We start from the raw sequence: 21,530 nt of genomic DNA on the forward strand, positions 1-21,530 counted from the left end.
TTATCTAGCTGCCTCATTCATGGTGGTACTATCTACAGTATAGTACAGTATAGTATCTACAGTATAGCCCCCAAAATGGAAACAAATAGTCTATCTATAACCTTGGAAACCGTAGAACAAATTATGGCATATGAATATGAAGGAATATAGAGAATGCAAAGAAATGCTAGAAGATGTATGAAGTAAGGCAGAGATAATCAAGAAGACTCGAAATAAAAATATTCACAATAATTACAATTATGTAAATTAAAGCAATTTTAAATGGTCATAAAACTTAATATTAGACAATGTAAATACAAACTTAGGAAGTACATATGTACATTCTATCTTTTAATAAACTATGCAAGTCCTCTAACTTTTACCAACTCACAATTATTCATGATTACTTTTAACATCACAATCATTTGTTTTTGCCTTTAGATCAATCATAAGCACAGGATAAATCTATTAACTTTAATTTTTTGGGGGGGATCACATTAAATGTACAATAATCAAGTTATTCAAATAGAGATTGTTTGAAAAATCCCTAAATATCTTCAATGGTTAAAATCGTTTATATTAAGGTGTCAACTATCAAACAAGTTAAATTCAAGTGCATCACGTATTTTAGAAACTAAGCAAAATGATGCTAGCTTATACTAGTTTGCCACTTTTAGAGGTTTTGAACAGCTTCAACAAGTTTGGAAAACATCTTAGACCTACAAAAAGAAAAATTGCAAAACTTTCATACATATTGAAACGTTGATCCCACCACTGGTTGATGCCCTCAAGGCAATCATTGACAATAACAAAATAACTTTTCTATATGAAAATATTCAGTGTGGCACTATCCACAGTATACATGGGAAATATCTATAGTATATGTATAAATGAGGTGTCTATAAATAATAAGCTGTTGAATGAATTATGGCATTTGAATATGATGGAATAAAAAGAACACAGAGAAATATTGGAAGGCTTATATGAAGTGATGCAGAGAGAAAAAAGAAACGTCAAAAAATAATATACATAATTACTAAAATTATATGTATACATATGAAGGTAACTAAATAATCACAGAACTCAATATTAGACAATGAAGAAGTATAAATGTATCTATAGTTTGATATAGTATAGAAGAACAAGGTATTATTATCCCTTACAATCAACCCTTTATGTTTGATTAATCCATGGTAATCCATTAGTTTTACATTTTGGGGATGGCATGGTCCACAAATACATTTAAGCTGATTCAAATAAAAATTATTTGGAATTAGTGAAATGACCAATGTTGTCCCTTTATTGGTTTGGAATCAATAATAAATTATCTACAATCAGTTCCCAGCAAATCTATTTCTTATAAGAGCATGTAAAATAATTAGTGTCCAGTTTTTTGTTTGGGGTGATATGTGTATGGGAGAGGTGTGGGTGGATCTGTGTGTGGATGTGTAAGTGTGTATGTTTGCCTATGGAGAACTTTTGGATTGGTACCCATTATAGAAGGGGAAAACTGCTAAAATTGATATTGAAACAAGAAAGCAAAAGGATTAATAACCAAAATTCTAGAAATGAACAAACTTCAATCAACCAAGTGGAAATGTTTCAGTCAAGCTCTTTGGGATTGCTCATTAGATATTTGCCAAATCAACTCAGATGCAAGAGCCAGCCTCCACCTCCCTATAGCAGGCTGATATCACATTCTGTTATTATAGAGTAAATACCATCAGAGGCATTAAGACCACCAAAGAGTTCTGTGAATGGATTTATAGAGATTCATGAATTTGATTAGAGAGATAGACTGACAGACAGATGGACAGATTATAAACTATTGCAATATAAACAATTTCCTTTGTATTCCTAAGTATTTTATGTTATGATTTTAAAGAATGATTGCCAAAAAGAACTAAATTACAGTAGACTTCCAAAAAGACTCTATGATACATACACAAATATTAAGAACCCCTGGACCAGATGATTCCTAAAATCTCTCTTGTATCCAAAACCCTTGATTTTGATATACTAAATGTAGGATAATTTTTCTCTTCTATTTTTAATTGGAAGCAAGTTAATTTGTACTTTCTTTTATATAGTTACATAATAGAAGATAAACTATTACTTTAACATTGTTTTGAATTTTCTCATATAATAAAATATAAACCCATAGGTAATTAAATTTGTTATTTAAATGCCAATCTGATTCTGGCCAGCTTTTCCAAACTTTCTTTGAGTTATTCTTCTTCATTCACTTTGTATCTGACTAGAAAAGACTTGTGGCTCTTACCAAACAATAGCTTGTCCCCTCTCAACCATGCAGAATTCTTAACGCACCCTTTTTACACTTCCAAGAGTCTTTTCCCTCCTTTTCAATGGTTTGGCTAAAAGCTATTAAATGCAATTTGCAGAGACTGCAACCCTCCAATTAAAATTAATTGGGAAACATTTAACAAAATAATTAAACATACAATAAGATATAGATAATGTCAATGTGTAATTTTATAAGTCAATTTGTTATCCACAGTGCTTAGTTGTCCCCATTTCTAGTGAGTGTGATTCCCACTAGTTTAGCTCCTCTTTCAAGGCTCAGCACTTATTCCATGAAGCTTTCCCTCATTCCTCCAGCTGAATAGAGAGTGTTCCTTCAAATTTTCCTGGAGTTCTTTGAATCTCCATTTCCCCCCTCTTTTAATTTATTTAATACCATGCTTGTATTGTATTTCTCTTAGTAAGCAGAAAACTCCTTGAGGGCAGGAATTGTATATTTGTTTATTTTCATAACCTCCAACTCTCATTAAAATACTCAATAGTGGATATTTCACAAATGTTTGTTGAAATGAATTAACAGGGCCCATAATTCCTCTGCTGTGGTGAAGTGATACTTTACTTGTAGTTAATATGTGTCATATAACTTTTTAATTTTAATATGTGGAAAAAATAGGAATTTATGTAAAATAATAAAAATATTTCACGTGAAGCTAGAAATATATTACATATTACATATAACTTGCTATTCCTTTTAAATATATAATATAGTTATCACACAAATTTCTATTTTTTTTTCCTTTCTCTTCCCTTTCTACCTTAGAAATGTCTGCCATTAAACACAAATGTATGTAAAATTATTCTATACATCTTCTATTTGTCAGTTCTTTTTCTGGATGCAAATAGTATCTTTCTGCATGTCCCTTTAAAAATAAATCCTTGTTGATTTAGAGCTAGGATCATAATTCTGAGCTGGAAGAATTTTAGAGATCCTCTAGCTTTCCCCCTTCCCCTTCAAAGTTGTGACTTCTTCAAGGTTGCTCAATAGCCAAGTGAGAATAAATGTTACTTCACTTGTTACTTTGGCCAGAGATAAAAAGAATAATAATGACATTGATGTGTATGAATTCATCTGGTAGAAGATCTGGTAGAAGATTCATCTGTAGAAGATGAAGAGCTCTGAAACCAGATTAAACCTTAAATTGTTGAAGAGCTGCTTAAGAGGTGCTAATTTGTTCAAATACAAGACATGCAAATAAAGATCTCCCAATTCCAAGGCCAGTCATATCCAAGTTAGCCATATTAGGCTAACTTTTTCATTTTTATTGAAGTTTCTTATTTTCAAAACATATGCAAGGATAATTTTTTTAACACTGACCCTTAAAAAATCTTGTGTTCCAATTTTCCTCTCCTTCCCCCCACATTCCCTCCCTTAGATAGCATGTAATCCAATATATGGTAATATATATATTTTTTTTAATTCAAAATAGGAATACATATTTATACAATTATCTTGCTACACACATGAAAAATCAGATAAAAGTGAAAAACAAAATAAAATTAAAACAAACCACAACAAAAAGATTAAAATGCTATGTTGTAATCAATCTTCAGTCCCCTCTCTCTAGGAGTAGATGGCTCTCATCATCATAAGATTATTGGAACAGGATCAGGCTAACTTTCAACAATAATATTAACTAAAATTTACATTTGTACAAGAAACAATTTAAAGCTTAAAAAGTATTTGGTGTCCATTACTCATTTAATCATCACAATCAGCTTGTAAGATAGATGCATTTGAAATAGGTTTTAGAAATGGAATGGGCAGAATTAAATAAGTCACGAGCGGCAATAGAATGAAACTCCAGTTTGACCAACAGTGAACACAAAGGCAAAAAGGAAAGAGAGCACAGAACATATTCAGAGGGCAGAGTAAGGCAGAATGGAATGTCAAAATAAATGAACGTTCGTTGAACTAAATCAAGTTGAATTGAACAGAATGAAACTGGATTGAAATGGAGGTGGAACAATTTTGAGAACTCTTAAACATAACTATGGATGTAATTGAATAGAGAAGGAAGTCCTTGGAGTTGAAGTTATCAATGACTAAGGATAGAGTAGAGGGAAAAATGAGACAAGTAACTAAAGTCACCAAAATAATTGAATGGCATGAAAGTTGGTAGGTGAGAACAAAAGAGAAGAATATATAAGGTGGTACAAATGAATTACAAGGATGCTGGAAAAGGAAAGAGATGGTTGTTTCAGAGAGACAGTAAGGGAAACCAGGTGAGTATCAAAGTTTGTTCTAGGCCATATGCATTTAGGGAGCTTGGTTAAACTGCTTCAGTTTGGAAGATTCCAAAGGACAGTTTGACTTTTTTAGGAAAAAAGGAAAAGTCACAATTTATTTAAGCAAGGAAGTAGAAGAAGTGGTTGAAAATGGTAGGAAAATTGGTATATAATTTTTCTCAATCCTTTTCTCAATCCCACTTTCATCCCCATCAGCATTCAAACACTGATTGTATTGTTTATTATTGGTTATAATTCTTCTCATGGCTCATCATGAAGTTGAAGCTAGTTATCAGCAGCTATGGCAGTGGAGTTCAAGAAGAGATGCCACCCAAGCTGGAGCCATCTCTACCTCCTGAGATTTGATTGTGTATTTTCAGTGTGATCATTTTTATCTCAGAAATTGACAATAGCTATAAATCACAACTTGATTCATTGTTTTCTTGATTGTCATCCTACATTTAAGAAAGTGCTGCTAATGCAGATCAAATTTAAAGATGGGAGAGAGAGAGAGAGAGAGAGAGAGAGTGAATTCCCCAAGAAAATTCAGTTATTAAACATTTACCAGCACACTGATGTGAAGGTTGCAGGAATGCAATAGAAAACTCAGAAAATGAAGACATCAGAAGACTTGAAAGTCTAGTGACTTTAGGATGCTGGTAGTGGTAGTGATGATAAGCAACATTAATGTAGTGTTTTAAGATTTTCAAAGTGTTTTACATCCATTTTCTCATTTAGGTTTCATAACACTCCAACCAATATCTAAAAACCTTGAGTATCCACTCATATGTATATCATTCAAGGACTAGTGTAGCTAAACACAGGAAATCTCAAGATTATCTGAAGTTGACCACAAAGATAATGTCCATATTTATAAGTGAAGTAACTTGGTTCATAAATATTTAAATAATTTCAATAAAAATTACAGATCTGCATGGAGTTAGGACTACAAAAAAATATGAAATGAAATCGTAGCATGCATCACCAAATTTTTAGGAACAGAGTTAGACAATATCAAAGGGTGACAATATCAAAATTGAAATGAAAGATGGAGGAGAGATTACTCCTAGTAATAAATGCACATAAAATGATAGCTATATTATTGTGAGGCTGATTGGTTAGTTGTTGTCCTTCATTCTCAGAGAGGACCAGAATGACATCCCTATGTTAAAGTAGAGTTACAATGTGTCTGACTGGCTGGTCAGATCAATATGACCTTGCATTTTCTGCCACAGGTCAGACACAAATAATCCCTATGAACATTTGGGACAGCTTCTCTAACTGTGGATCTCATGTTTGTTCTGAACTAATTCAATTCTGTTTTGCTCAGAAGAGTACAGCACCTTCTCTAATGAGGGCAAACTTGGCATGACAGTGGCATTATCACTGTTTTACAAAGTGAAAAAACTCAAACTCAGAATTTAAGCAACTTTTTATCAAGAAATAATCTGTCTATAATACATAGCCAGGAAATCTTCATTTAGGTATGGAGAGAAAGGATATGTTGCACTGTCTTCTGGAAAACAAAATAATTTTACACCTATAGAGAGGAAGGGGTATTTATGCCAGCTTCAATAAAAAGACTCAAAAGGAGATGGGCACAGTTTGGCCAGTTTCAAGGTCTTAGAATACACAGAGAAAAATAAAAGTGCTGAGTTTTCAATTTTAAGTACTTCTTAGATGTTATAGGAAAGCTGATGAAGTAGGAAGATAGCAAGTGTTGTTTCAGGAAGAAATAGATGAAGATAAGAAGCTGGATTTCAGATAAAGATCACAATAGCAGTTCACATTTCCCAATGCTTTAAACTTTATAAAGGATTTTATCCAGAACTCTGTGGAGAAATAAATAATCCAAGTATTTTATTTATATATTATAGATAAGAAAATTAATATTCAGAGAGATTGTTCCAAAGATTTTTCTAAAGTCACATGGCTAGTGTCAGAACTGAGACTCAAATACAGATCTTCTGACACCCAGTGATACTACAGTGAGAATGGCCCGAAATGGACAAGACATTCTCTGCGATTCAGAGAGAAGAAAAAAAGAGGAGAGAGGGAAAAAAAAGAGGAATTGAAAAATTAAGAATAGGGAAAAGGAGCTTTATTATTTATATATATATATATTATATATTATCTTAATGAAGATAATATTCATATTCTAAATATATATTGAATGGCAAAAGAATGAGTAAATGGATGAATGAAAAGCAATTATCATTAAGAAATGAGAGTTTGGGCAAGTGACGGGGTATACCACTGTAAGAAGGAGACATGAGATAACACAGAAGTTAAATTAGAAAGGGAAGAAAGAGATGACTCCAAAGAGGGAGGGATTATAAGGTGGCCCTTTAAATCATTGAAGTCTTCAGCTCTGCGGCCTCTTTATCTAAAAAGAGGAAAGATAATTGGAAGGACCTATGATGATGAATGAGTTGATAAATAGAGGACTTCAATACAAAAGGAACTCTACCAACCTTGAATTCATCTTTATCTAGCCTCATAATTGATAAATTCAAAGATTGCTAGGGCCTACATGTCTTAGATGCTTTGGTAAAAATGAGGGGGAAAGCATCTAGTTCCTTGCTCTCTTCATAATAAATGAGGCTTTTTCTGACCATTCTGAAGTCATCTGGTTCAGTATAACATTCTCGATAGAACTTTTCTCTCTTAGTAAGCATACAATGATTTTATATTATATTTATACATACACAAATGAATATATATATACATGTGTACACACATATTTATGTCTAACAAAACTATATCTCTGGGATTGTGTAGAGGGAAGAAAAACAAAGAATAAAAAGACAGTTGCATGATAATTTCATTATATATTTAAAGGACCAGCAAGTTTTACATAATAGACTTGTTGTTTCATATGCAAACATCTTTTTCTTTTTGTAATTCTACTGTGTCATGAAAATGTTTGTGCTACTTCATAAATTAAAAATGAAATATTTTAAAAGAAATCTAAGGACATTTTGATGGCATAGTGGACAGAGTACCAGCCCTGAAGTTAGGAGGACCCGAGTTCAAATCCAGCCTCAGACACAACACTTACTAGCTGTATAAACCTGGACAAATAACTTAACCAAATTACCTTGGGGAAAAAAATTTTTAAAAAACTTACTATCTTCACCTCTTAAGATCAGAACCAAATGAACTATGGTACATAACAATAATGGGATAGTCACAGCATCCATAATTTCCATTCCCTTTGTCTACCAGATCAATGTATGTGCTATCAATAAACCTTGCATCTACATTAAAAGATCTTTAGGGTGATTCATAGATTCAGATTTAGAAGGAAGTTTAAAAGCCATCTAGTCAAACTCTCTCATTTTACATATGAGAAACCAAAGCCCAGAGAATTTAAGTGACACATGATAAAGTGCAGAATATGCAACTGGTCTTCAACTCCTATTTTGAGTTTCCTGACATCTCAAACTTGCCTAGTGCAAGCCTTGGTTAAATTAAAGTAACTAAGTGAAATTCCAATAGCAAAAGAGTTCTAATGATCAGAGATATTGCCTGTAAAACAATGAGAAAAAAGGAACTACACACTCTGCAATATTATATGGTATGTGGTGGATTCCAGGGATGGAATCTGAGACAATTCTTTTGTATATGAACAAAATGTTTTTGATGTTTGTTCTGCTGTAAACAGGGGTGAAAACATTCAAAAGGAAACCAAAGTGACAAGGGAGTAAAATTGTTGCTTAATAAACCCAACGTGATAAAATAAACCCACACAAATCATCAGTATTTCTATATATTTCAGACAAAACCCATCAGCAAGAGATAGAAAGAGGAATCCCAGTAAAAATTACTGTAGACAAAATAAAATACTTGGGGGTCTACCTGCCAAGACAAACCCAAGAACTATATAGATGAACACAATTATAAAACACTTCTCACACAATTAAAATCTGATTTAAACAATTGGAAAAATATCAATTGCTCATGGTTAGACAAAGCTAAATACAAATGACAATTCTACCTAAATTGATCTATTTTTTCAGTGCCATACCATTCAAACTGCCAAAAATTATTTTATAGAAATAGAAAAAATAATAACAAAATTCATCTGGAAGAACAAAAGGTCAAGAATATCAAGGGAATTAGTGAAAAACAAATACAAATTGAGGCTTAGCAGTACCAGATTTAAAACTTTATTGTAAAATAGCAATCATCAAAATCATTTGATATTAGGTAAGAAATAGAGTGGTGGATCAGTGGAATAGATTAAATACATATGATACAATAATCAAGATCTATAGTAATCTAGTAGTTGATAAACTCCCAAACTCCAATTTCTGAAAATAAAAACTCACTATTTGACAAAAATTGCTGGGAAAACTGGAAAATAACATATTAGAAACTTGGCATAGACCTACATCTCAATCCTATTCCAAAACAAGATCAAAATGGGTGCCTGATTTGGGCCTAAAGAATGATACTATAAACAAATTAGGAGAGCAAGGGATAATTTGCTTATCAGATCTTTGGAGAAGGGAGGAATTTATGACTAAAGAATAACTAGAGAACATTATGAAAGGAAAATGGACAACTTTGATGGCATTAAATTAAAAGGGTTTTTCACAAAAAAACCCAACAAGATCAAAAAAGAAGTACAAAGCTGGGGAAAATCTTTACAGCCAGTGTGTCTGATAAGGGCTTGCTTCTAAAACATACAAAGAACTATGTCAAATTTATAAGGATACAAGTCATTCCAGATTGATAAATGATCAAAGCATATGACAAGACATTTTCAGATGACAAAATTAAAGACATATATGATTATGTGAAAAAATGCTCTAAATAGATGTTGATTAGAGAAATACAAATTAAAACAACTTTGAGGTACTACTATCTCACACCTCTCAGATTGGCTAAGGTGATAGGAAAAGATACTGATAAATGTTGGAAGAATTGTGGGAAAACTGAGATACTAATTCCTTGTTGGTGAAGTTGTGAACTGATCCAACTATTCTGGAGAGCAATTTGGAATGATGTCCAAAGGGTATAAAACTGTACATATCCTTTGATCCAGCAGTGCCTGTATCCCAAGGAAATCTTATAGGGAAAAGGACCCATATATGCCAAAAAAAAAAAAAAAGGTGCAAAAAGGGATTCACATGATGCTCATTAATTGGGAAATGGCTGGACAACTTGTGTTATATGAAGATAATGGAATGCTAATGTTCTATAAAAATGATGAATGACCTTCTATTATCTTAGAAAGGCCTAAACAATTTATATAAACTGATGCTGAGCGAAACAAGCAGAACCAGGAATACATTGTATGCAATAATACCAAGAATGTGCAGTGATGAAAAACTTGGTTCTTCTCAGTATTTCAGTTACCCAAAGCAATCCTAATAGACTTTGGACAGAAAATGCCAACTGCATCCAGAAAAAGAACTAAGGAGACTGAATGTAAATCAGCACATGCTATGTTCACTTTTTTTTTCTGTTTTTTATCTCTTCCATGGTTTTTCCCTTTTGCTCTGATTTTTCTCTCCTGAGAAAAATGTCATGACATGATACATAAAGTAATGTGTATTAAAAATAAAAAATGTATTGATCCCTAAAAATAAAAAATTGGAAAAAAAAACAAGGTAAATGTTAGGAAAAAATGAGTTCTGAATTTGTTTTTTGTTTGTTGTGCTTTTTTTTTAGCATGAATATGAGTTGAAATTGATAAGAGGATCAGGTTTCAGAGACTACAATAACAATAACTTGCAAGAACCAAGCAAAAATAGAATCCTTGAAAGATATCATTAAAAGGAGAAGGTTCTGTCAGATACCAAAAAAAAAAGCTAATCAATGCAACTTTCTTGATAGGTTGGTACATTCATAAACTTAATAAAGGCAGAGGAAGGATGCCTTATTATATACAGCAGTCCCCTAGTCATATAGAGGAAAGCTAATTACTCTTATAGCGAAAGGATATGTCATCATTATTAGGCTGATTCTCTATGAAGGATTTATCAAAGGAGATAAACAGAAGTCACACAGGATGAAAGAACATTGATGGCTTCTGATTGGATCTTTGTAGAGAGCTTTATTACTGAGGCAATCATAGGTCCATTGTACTCTCAAAGGTCCTTATCCATCAAAAACTAAGACACTAGGAATTCCCATATTATATCTATGAAATCCAAATACCTTTGAGAATTTAGCAAAGAAGTTCCTTGAATTCAAGCAGTCTTTTAGAATAAACAGTTGACTACATTAACCTCAATATAACATTAATACACCTATATACAAAAACAATATTTTTAATAGATAATGACATGATCTCTAACATACACTCTCTTGCTATTGTTCAGTTATTTCTGTCATGTCTAACTTTTTATGACACCATTTGGGATTTTCTTAGCAAAGATACTGACTGGAGTGATTTCCTTCCAATTCATTTTGCAGATGAGGAAACTGAAGCAAACAAGAATCACTTAACTATTCAGTGTTTGAGATCATATTTGAACTCAGGTTTCCCTGATTCAAAGTCTGGTGCTCTATCTACTGCACAACTTAGCTTCTCCACTAACGTATATGCCAAATACATATGGCAAAATGTACATAACATGTGCACTATCCAAAGTACATATGATGAAAAGCTTTCAAAATATAGAAACATGCGGGAGAAATTAACCACATAGAAACAAGATGAGACTCATATTATTTCCACCATATTATTTATTACTGAATCTATTCAAAAGATATTGTCAGTAAGCCTAGATAAAATGAGTTTATATCTTAACATTTTTATTTGATTTGTAAAAATAAGCAGGCGAAATAATTGTGAGGGCTTTGAGAAAACAATATGCAAGATATCTAATAGAGGCATAAGCATGAAAAAATTTCAGGCCTTATTAATACTAATTAATACTATTAATGATAAATTAATACTTATTAATACTAAATTATTACTAAAAAGATTGATAATATCAATAACTAATAACCTATTTGACTACAGTTCCATTTATACAAAATCTTTGTAAGTCATCTATTATTTTAAGGTAAAGTATCTATCACAAACAAAAGAATAGTTAATGAGAATATTGGTATGGAACAATATTCCACAATATTCAATGAACCACATTTGTACCAATTCACAATTTTCATAAGATGCAAACACTAAGTCTATATCCTGATTATTCCAAATAAGGAAGTCTATGAAGTGGTCTCATTATTTGAAATAGCATTATTTAAAGTTTTAATTACATATAAAATATGTTAATTGGTTCTAACCCAATACAAATATATCATGAAAATTTGAATAATGTGACCACTTTATAGGATTCATTAGTCACACTAATCAGGATCCAGATGTACAAAAACACATGATGTTTGTTGTTGAGGAGTCTTCTATATCCCATGGGCACAAGTCAAATTTCTTGGTCAAAACTGTTTGTTTTGCAGGAAGAAAGGAGAGGAAAATGGGTAGGGCTAATACAGAGTCAATTCCAGGTGAAATAAGTAATTCTTTCTGAAATAAACATTGTGCCATCCAATTCTTATATTTTCATATGGGAATAATTTAGATATTTTAAGAATCTATATCTTTTGTTGACATGTTTGACCATAGAATTAGTATATAAGCTTTGGATAAGTCATTTAGTCTAGAGTAGGTGCCTTGTAGTTTTATAATTCAGTGAATGTAACTATTTCCAATAGGAGAAAAACTTTGAGGAGCTATCTACATCTGAAAAACCTGCAGAGATCCATGGAGGTTTGGGGTAGAGAAGCGAAATTGAGGAGAAGAGTTAGCTCCAAAAGTAAAGGAATAAAGGAGCAAGAGGTCACAGTCTATGCAATGAATGAATCAAACTGAAAAAAAAAAAATATGCTACCTGTACTAATTTAAACTTAATTGAACATCCTATTCCTCTGAATTCTTGCCTTATCTTATATTGCTTTTGCTGTTTTGAAAAAATAAAACTGCTTTCCAAACAAAAAAAAAGGAAAAAAAACTAGAATGCCCAAAACTGCAAAAAAAGAAATGATCTGAGTCTTTTATCTAATGGAAGATTATTATACTCATTTTCATTCACTTTGAGTTCTTGGCACTCTAAATCCTTTCTGAAATAGTCAAAGAAATATCTATAAATATTTTGGATTCTGTAACATTGCCTCGATTTCAAATACTTAACATAATCATTTCCATTTCATGTGATCTGGCTAAACTGTCCTCTTCCCCCCTCTCTCTCACTGTCTACTCTCCCCATCATCCACACACAGAGGAGATGGTATTTTAGAACTACCGATAGGAATACAAGCACAATACTCTCTGCCTTCAACAACCAAACTCTACAAATTTCTTTGGCCATAAATAACTGGGTTGCTCATGTTTGTTACATTTAAAAGGTATCTTTTCCCACCAGAATAAAAATTAGTTCTATTATTTGGATGATACCAACCTTTGAATTTTGCCTATATTCTAGAAAAGGTCTAGGACTTTCTAGACCTTCAAAATAGGCTGTTTTGCCTTCATATATCAGAGTAGAGAGATGAAAATGGACTGATTAAAAGAGCTTATGGCAATGGATATTCTTACTATTTGTCTACCAATACCATCAGGTTAGACTGAAGCAGTGCACATCTATATTTCTGGAGATTTCGAATTATACTTATTTTCCATTGTATCATTCCTAGTCAATATATATGTTGGCAGTGGATAGAAGGAATATCAGTATCTTTCTTTACAATATTGACTTTGGACATCTATTCATTCTCCTCACCCATTATCCTTCACATCTTTTCTCATTCTTTTTCATTAAACCAGTTTAACAAGAGAGGGTCCTGAGGCAATATTATCCTTTTTTGCTCCATTTAAATATTTGTGGTACTTTTCAGGATCAAGAGCATCTAAATTAAAGGACTCTCTTGCTCTTTGAATTAATTTAAAGCTTATCTAAAGAAATATGTCCCTAATTTAAAATGATTTTCTTTTCTGTTTCATATATTAGGCTTATTTGAAGAATGTTCCCAAGATTATCCAACCTGGGTATTTCTGAAATCAACGGTGCCCATCCATTCTTACCTACAGATAAAGGTAATACCACCCTATTACCAGTTGTTGTTCAGACATTTTTTAGTTATGTATAATTCTTCATGATTCCAGTTGAGGTTTTCTTGACAAAGATATTAAAGTAATTCACCATTTTCTTCTCCAGCTCATTTTACACACAACTAGAAAGTGTTTGAGGCTATATTTGAATTCAGATAGATGGATCTTCCTGGAACGAGAGTTAGTATTCTATCCACTGTATCACTTGACTGCCCCTATGCTTGTCCAATTATTCGGACTTTACTAAGGCATTTACAATCACCAACTGTTACTTGGTCTTGGCAAAAAGTAGAGCTCTGAGATCCCCTATTGCAGATACTCTGAAGGTTTAAAAGTTGGTGTTTCCCTGTGCATACCCTTTGACACAACAGTGCCATTTGAACCCAGGAATTCTGACTTCAAAGCCAATAACCATTGGATTGCATTGCATTGCCAGCAAGTTCCATTTTTTCAGCTTTTTCAGGGAGGGAAATGTTGTGATATTTTTCAATTGCATCTTCTTTTTAAAGGAATGTTCAATTCATTAAATAATTGGAATCAGAGAACTATAGAGCTAAATCTGTAATGGACCTTAGAGGTCATCTCTTCCAATCCTTATATTTTGCAATTGGACAAACTGAGGCTGAGTGAGGTTAAAAGGCTTGCCTAAAGTTACACAGACAGTAAGTGCTAAGAGCCATTATTCAAACCCAGATCTTCACATTCCAAACTCAAGAAGTAAGGAAACATATACGAGGGTTGGAGATGCCTTGCTGAAGACTTCTGGGAAGATGTGAGCAAGAGTAAAATGTCATGAGAAGGTCTGGATGGGTTGAAATCTGCATTGTTAAGAAAAAATATACACATTAAGGAAATCAGGGATCCATAAAAGTTTTGTGGTTTACTTTATTATTTGTGGTTTACTTAATTTAACAATTCATTTGTTTTTTTAAAAATTTGAAGATGTCTTACACTTATTGGTTGAAAAGGCTCCCTGATCTTTCTATCAGAGTTTCTTAAATAATTTTGTGCCATGGACTTTTTTGCCACTTTGGCGAAGCCATAATATTTGTTCTGAATAAATGTTTTCAAATGCACAAAAATAGGTAGAGTTATACAGGAAATCAATTATATGGGAAAAAATGACCTTTTTTTAAAAATGATCATGGACCCCAAGTGAATAACTCTTTGCTGAATAGGATAGGATATTTTATCCCCACAGCAACTTGCAACAAATGTATGCAACTGTAAATTAAAATAACTAAATTAAAATAAGTATAATGGACATTTACTGATGAATGGCTGGCAAGGAGAAGAACAGCAGGAGCATTAACAACATTTGGGAAAAACTGACAGCCGTTTGGTGCTTTGTACCTGACCAAAAATACTTTCAGCTGGTATTTGTGCTACTGCCTCTCTGGGCGCCTACAGGCCATCTGATGGTCTGCTTTAATTTCCCCCTCCCTTTATGAGTGATAGAAGTCAGGTCTGCTATTCCAATTTGCCACAAAATCACTGTTACTATGAACAAACTTAGAAACTCTTCCAAACAATCAGTCAATCAACACACCTACTTTAAAGTTACTGCTATTTGCCAGACATTGTGCTAAAAACTGAAGATGAAAACAAGAAGAATGGAACAATTCTCAATTTCAAGGAGATTGCCAAAGACAGACATGGTTCATACTAGGGGAAACTGACCACAGCCACCCCTTTTCCTAGGATCAAAAGAAGAGAGGACAAAATGAATTAGTTTTGAAGGCCATTTGGACACATATCAAGAACAGAGTTCTTTAATAACAACAAAATTTTTAGTTGAATGGAAGATTCTACTCTTTAGAGAGACTTAGCAATTGTTATTGCTGTTCATAATTCTTTCAGAGGGAAATTTGTCTTTATTCTCTTTTCTAGCTAACTAATTCTTTGATTTCATCTGATCCATGCTCTATCCAAAATATAATTGTTTTTTTCTTTTTCTTCTGGGAAAGAAAAATAAAGACTATGGCATTTTTTTCAATGACATCATCCTAAATGACAGATAGCATAAATTTAGAGTTGTAAATCTTTAATCAAGTCCAACTACTTCATTTCACAGATGAGGAAACTGAGGCACAGAATAATAATTTTCTCAAGAATATATATGCTGCATTGGTAAAGATTTTAATCCAACTCCTCTGATTCCAGAGCTAAAATGCTTTCCATTTCATGTCAATTATTATTGCATAGTGAGCTGAGTTTAAATCCATGAAGATCTCTGATATATAATGGCAATGTGACCTTGGACAAGTCATTTAACTTCTCAGTTAGGCAATTCTCTAAGATGATAAGTTTTCAAGATGATATTGATTTACATTTGGAGAGTTTCCCTAATCTATATTTAAAAATCCAGCTCCTATCTCTACTTTATGATTCCCAAACCAGAATGCTTTCTATTATATTATGCTGATCATCATTCATCATGGTGATGGGTCTCACACATAGCTCTGGGTAGACATAGGAGGTAGATCATTAGACATGTTAAATTTTAAAAAGCTTTATTGTCACCATATTGTAATCCTTTCCATCTGAACTACTCACTTCTTCTAGTTTACTCCTATACTTAGATCAAGGAATATAGTAGCTTTTAATAGCTAACTATCTCATCATAATTTCCATCCCAGAGCTAACCGTTCCATGAAAATCAAATAAATAACCTTTCCATGAAAATCAAATAAATATTCAATAATTCAATTCAACAATGTATTATTGAAAACATAACAGGCTCAAATGTGAAACTGAAAATTGATACCCCACTTGTTTATTGTATATCATTTTTAATTATAGATTGAAAATAGTATCTAATCCCTAGAATCAATACTTATGAATTAAAATTAGATGTAATTGTATAGACCTTGGTATTAAAATTTGATAAGAGTTTAATTTCCTCATTTCTCTGGGCAACAGCCAGAGCTCAATCTGTTTTACCCCAGAAGAGTGGAGGGGAAAAGGAAAGATAAACTGGCTTTCATGAGAAATTCTACCTGATCATAAACACTCTGTGTAGGGAATCATTGATATGGGACTTAGGAATATGGGGTTTTCCAAAGGATTTAAGTCTAAATCTCTGTGTTTTCTCCTTACCATGGACTTTGAAAACCCCCTTTTACAAGCAAGTCAGCATGATTATACCAAATGTAAGGCCATTCTATACCTTTGCCAACTCCATCAAAAACTTCTCAGTCTTTTCTGATTCATCCTGTAATCCTGAAGACTCCTGGATCTCTTTTTATTTGGCAGCTGGATCTCTTTTTATTTGGCAGCTGCTAACTTTGCTAATTAATTGATTGTGTTTGGAATTTTTGTCTCAGATTCTCTCAAAGCTGAAAGCAATTTTAAAGATCACCTATCCCAATCCCTGTTTTACAAGTGAGCAAACTGAGGACCAGATAAAGATACACACATATGGCACGAAAGTTACAGAACCATGTTTCATATTCTGTCCATCTTCCTTTAAGTACAAGGTAGAGTGCACCTTAATCCTGACATAGGGATATCATTTTGGTTCTCTTCAAGCACAAAGGATGACAATTAATTGACCATTCTGAGCATAGCAGTCTGTCTTCTGTCCTTTCACTTCACCTCCCCTGCTATGTTTCTGAGATGCTTGATTTTTCTTTGCCTTATTTTTAGGCTCTAAGCATAAAGATCAATTTTTACTTATCCTAACCAAATTTTTAAGAAGGTCGAGGCATTTTAATATTTATGAATAACTATCATTCCTATTATATTTCAGGTCATTCTCACCAGCTTTCTACTATTTTTTAATTCACCCTTAGGGTTTACTATAATAGTAGCAGAAACAGCTGATTTTCACATAGTTTATCTAACTTTGCAAACTCCTTTAATGTAAACCTTCTTTGATTCTCTCAATGACAATGTGATTCATGTGCTATTTATTAATAATATTAATTATGATTCATTATTACTTTTAATTACAGAAGACAATACAAGCAGTAGGAAAAGTGTTCAGTTTGAAATCAGAAAAACTCAGTTTAACAACCAGGTCTGCCACTTAGAGAGTTTATAGAACCAGTTCAATTCAATGAGCATTTATTAAGAACCTACTTTGTGGCAGACACAATGCTTAATCCTGGAAATACAGAGAGAGGCAAAAGGTAGGCCCTGCCCTTCAGGGAGCTTTCTCCATTCCAAGGTGTGAGAGTATAGATATGAAATGTTGAATACTGTCCATCAAATGCAATCTCGTGTCAGTAGTTTCACTTAACTGTTTTTCTTTGCATGAGAAGAGATGTATATATGGGTGAATAGGTATATATTTAGAAGTGAACTAAGTATCAGCAAAAATAAAAGTCATTAACAAAAATAAGTAAATAAATGTTTTTATATGGCTAAAGTTTTAGAAACATTCTATAAAGTGAAGCATGGGATTTTAAGTCACACACCTCAATATTTCCTTTATATCTTCCCCACACATTCCCATAAAGCAAGTTTTCCTCAGCAGGAAAGGAAGAAGGGTTATTGCTTTCTATCCAACTGATCTATAAAAAAATTTTACATGCCATTATCCCGCCTCTGATTTCTAAATAATGGGGTTTTATAATGAAACTGAATAAAGGACTCTAGAATGATGAACTACAGAAAAATTTACAAGATGCTATTGCCAAAAAAAAATGAGAAAGATAGCATTCAATTATTTTTAAAGCCATTCTTATCACATCTTTTCCTAATATGAGCTTTTTCAATCAACAATAGCTGGCTGCATTATTGCCAAGGTTGCCAGCTGAGATGACAATGCACAGTGACAGACACATTAGGTCCATCCCTTAAATTTTGTTTGGCACAAACAGCCCTCACTTCCCTCTCAATTATTAAGATTATTCCATAACTCTTAAACTACATTAATATTTACATGATAAGGTTGATGACTATGGTCCCCCCCTAAATATTTTCTGCAGCACAAAAATAACAAATAATAAAGGATTCAAGTTCAATTTTAGCAAAAGACAGCACAAACTTGGTTTTTTAATATAACTAGGCCCAAAGTGTATATACACAGAAATATGCGCTAGTCTCAAAATAAATAATAATATAATAATCAATAAATAATAATAATAAAATAAATAAATAAAACAAAAGCCCTTTCTTTAGGACCTCTATATATAGATTTTTCATACGACTGTACTTTTGTACTTCCAAGATGATGGGATTGGAACTCAGAAGTCCTAGATTCTGTTCCTAAGTTCTACTAATTAATATTTCTGACTTTGAGCAATAAAGTCATTTAACCTCTTCTTCCTTGATTATTAGCTAAACTTTAATCGCTAAATGAGTATTGCTTTAGAAAAACTGAGCCCTGAAAAGACCTTAGCTTAAAAAGATCACAGTTTCCTACTGCATTCAGGGCCATTGCCAGTTGTCCTGACCTTCTTGTCACTGGCTTCAGTAAGTCTAGAGGAGAGAGAGAGAGAGACACTGATCACTTTGTACAGCTCTGTCTCACTTAAATCCAATTCACTTGCCAGTCAAGACATCACCTTCCTAATGTCATTGGTCCTTTTAGAGAATGAGGGGCAAAAAACAACATCATTTAATCTTTATAAATCTCACTTTTTTCCATCTGTAGAAAGGATTTGGATTATATTATCTCCAGGATTTCTTATAGTTCTAAGTCATAAAAGTCTACATTAAGTTGTTTGGGAGTAAACTTTTTTCTTTCTCTTTACAAAACTCTGTCTAATACAGTTAATTTTCTTAAATAAGAATAAAGTATTTGTTTTTATACTATGCAAATTCCAAATAGTTTGCCAAGATTCACATTTTCAGCCTTTGAAAAAAATTTAGCTCCGTTTTCTGAATTAAATGGATAATAAGAGAAGTAATTATAATGAAATGAATGTTTATAAGTAATTCAAAATTTCTTCAAGGCAACTCAAAATTTTTATTTTCAGAGTCAATAGATATGAGGATATGTTTCAACTTTTACACACAAAAAATAGATTAACTCAAGATTGGGAGAGGAAATATGTGGAGAGTGAGCCAGGCTTGGAGTTTGAAAGAATTGAGGTCATGCTACTAACCCATGCAAGTACTATATGTCACCATTGGCAAGTCACTTTACCACTAAGTGCCTTAGGCAACTCTCTAAGATTATAAATTACATGGAAATTTTAGCTCTGAATCAGTAGGTAGAGTTTTTATGTGAATTCCCCATTCTGATTTAATCATAGGTCCAAAAAATTGTAGGCTATAATCCAAGATTTTAAAAACCATGGCTAATCCAGATTTAGATTCTTCATTTATTTCTTCATTTTTTTCACTACCACACAAGAAGTTGTGACTTTTAACTCAATTCAATTAAATAAATATTTATTAAAGTCTTATAATGTGGAAGGCAATATGCGTACAAATATAAAACTAAATAGTTCCTACCCTCACTGAGTTTACAATCTGTTGTAAAACTTGGGAGAAGGGTAACATAACATACACAAATAAATATATTCCAAATAGACACAAGATAGTTTTATAGAGGGTGTAAGATGAAAGATCGTTTTATTAGAATAGGACCAGTGGCAATATAATGAAAAAATAGTTAAGAATGGTTTAAGAACATCTGGATAAAGATGTTGGTTAGGTCTTTGGTTCAATAAAGAAATGATTCTCATCATTATCAATAAGAAAAGATTCCCTCTTCCCACAATTAAATATGGATAACAATTTTCCAGGGCAGATAGGATGGAAAGAAGATAGGGACATGGATAAGTAGTACAGTAGTGATTTCATTATTAGTGGGATGGAAAGGTTTTGTTAATTTTCCCTCCAAATAACCTCATTAAAATGACTGTCTAAACATGGTTTTATTCTTGAATTTGTATATAATAACTTATATAGATACACTCACTCGATAAACATAAAGTTAATAATGGAAATAATAGTTTAGTAGCAAGAGTACAGAATTTTGTCATAAGATCATATAGATTTAGACCTAAAAAGAATGTAGAGGCTATCTGATCCAATGTCATCATTGTGCGGGTGAAGAAATAGAGACCCAGAAAATATGAAGGAATTGTTCAATGTCACATAATTAGTATCTGAGGCAAGCTCTCCCTCAGGACTTCCTGACACCTGGTTCAGAGCTTTATCTTCTATGCCACTCTGATACTAATTTTTCATTTTTTATTTCCTTTTCTTAATTTTTAAAAATCACTTTTCTGGGAACACTTTGGATAAATGAAGCCTGTTTTCTACTAATATTAACCTCACTTAACTAAAATTTGACTCTTGGAATGATAATATTAAGGAAGTTTTTTTTGACATTCCTCATATACAAAGCCAAAGGGAACTTTTCCTGAGCTTCTCAAGGTGATTTAACTATTTCTAAAGAAATTCTAAAGCACCAAGTCTGTAGTTATCTTTAAAGCACATAAATCTGCCCTCTCAATCAACCATTCATTGTAAACCTTCTAAATGTAATTTAACATGCAGTCTGATTTAATTTACCTATAGTCTCTTACTAGGTGTAGTTACTTAAGAGATGTATGAGATTATGGCTTTAACTGAGCTTGCTCAATTTCTATGACTTATGAGGATGTACTAGATTATTATATGTTAAAAATTATTTTTCTTCCTCTCTGGTGTAATTTTTTCTGTAAAAAGTCATACCAGAATCCTAATCTTTGCTCAGAATTATTTTTCTACCTCCTGAACCTATGCTTAAGCATAATAAAACCTATGTTGTGATAGATTTTGCAGGAATGACATATCACACAAACTCAAAAAGAAACTATTTCGCCTATAAAACTATCTACCTAGGTTCAAATCCTATTTCTGCCACAGCTTCAATATAACCTTCAGTGATTTGTAATGTTAAAGCGTTCAAGGACACTTGGTGTCCAACCACCTCCAAAGTGGTTGAGCAACTTGTCAATGGTAACATACAATATTTGACAAT

The 21,530-nt window shown here is 32.5% G+C and overlaps 1 protein-coding gene across 3 annotated transcripts in view; it reads right to left on the bottom strand.

Moving 5' to 3' along the window:
- The window catches only part of IQCM (IQ motif containing M), a 494,659-nt gene that overhangs the window by 1,242 nt on the left and 471,887 nt on the right, over nt 1-21,530 (bottom strand). The gene's annotated exons all lie outside the window — the stretch shown is intronic.

This window comes from Sarcophilus harrisii, chromosome 6 (assembly GCF_902635505.1).
Source record: "Sarcophilus harrisii chromosome 6, mSarHar1.11, whole genome shotgun sequence".
Taxonomy (NCBI): domain Eukaryota; kingdom Metazoa; phylum Chordata; class Mammalia; order Dasyuromorphia; family Dasyuridae; genus Sarcophilus; species Sarcophilus harrisii.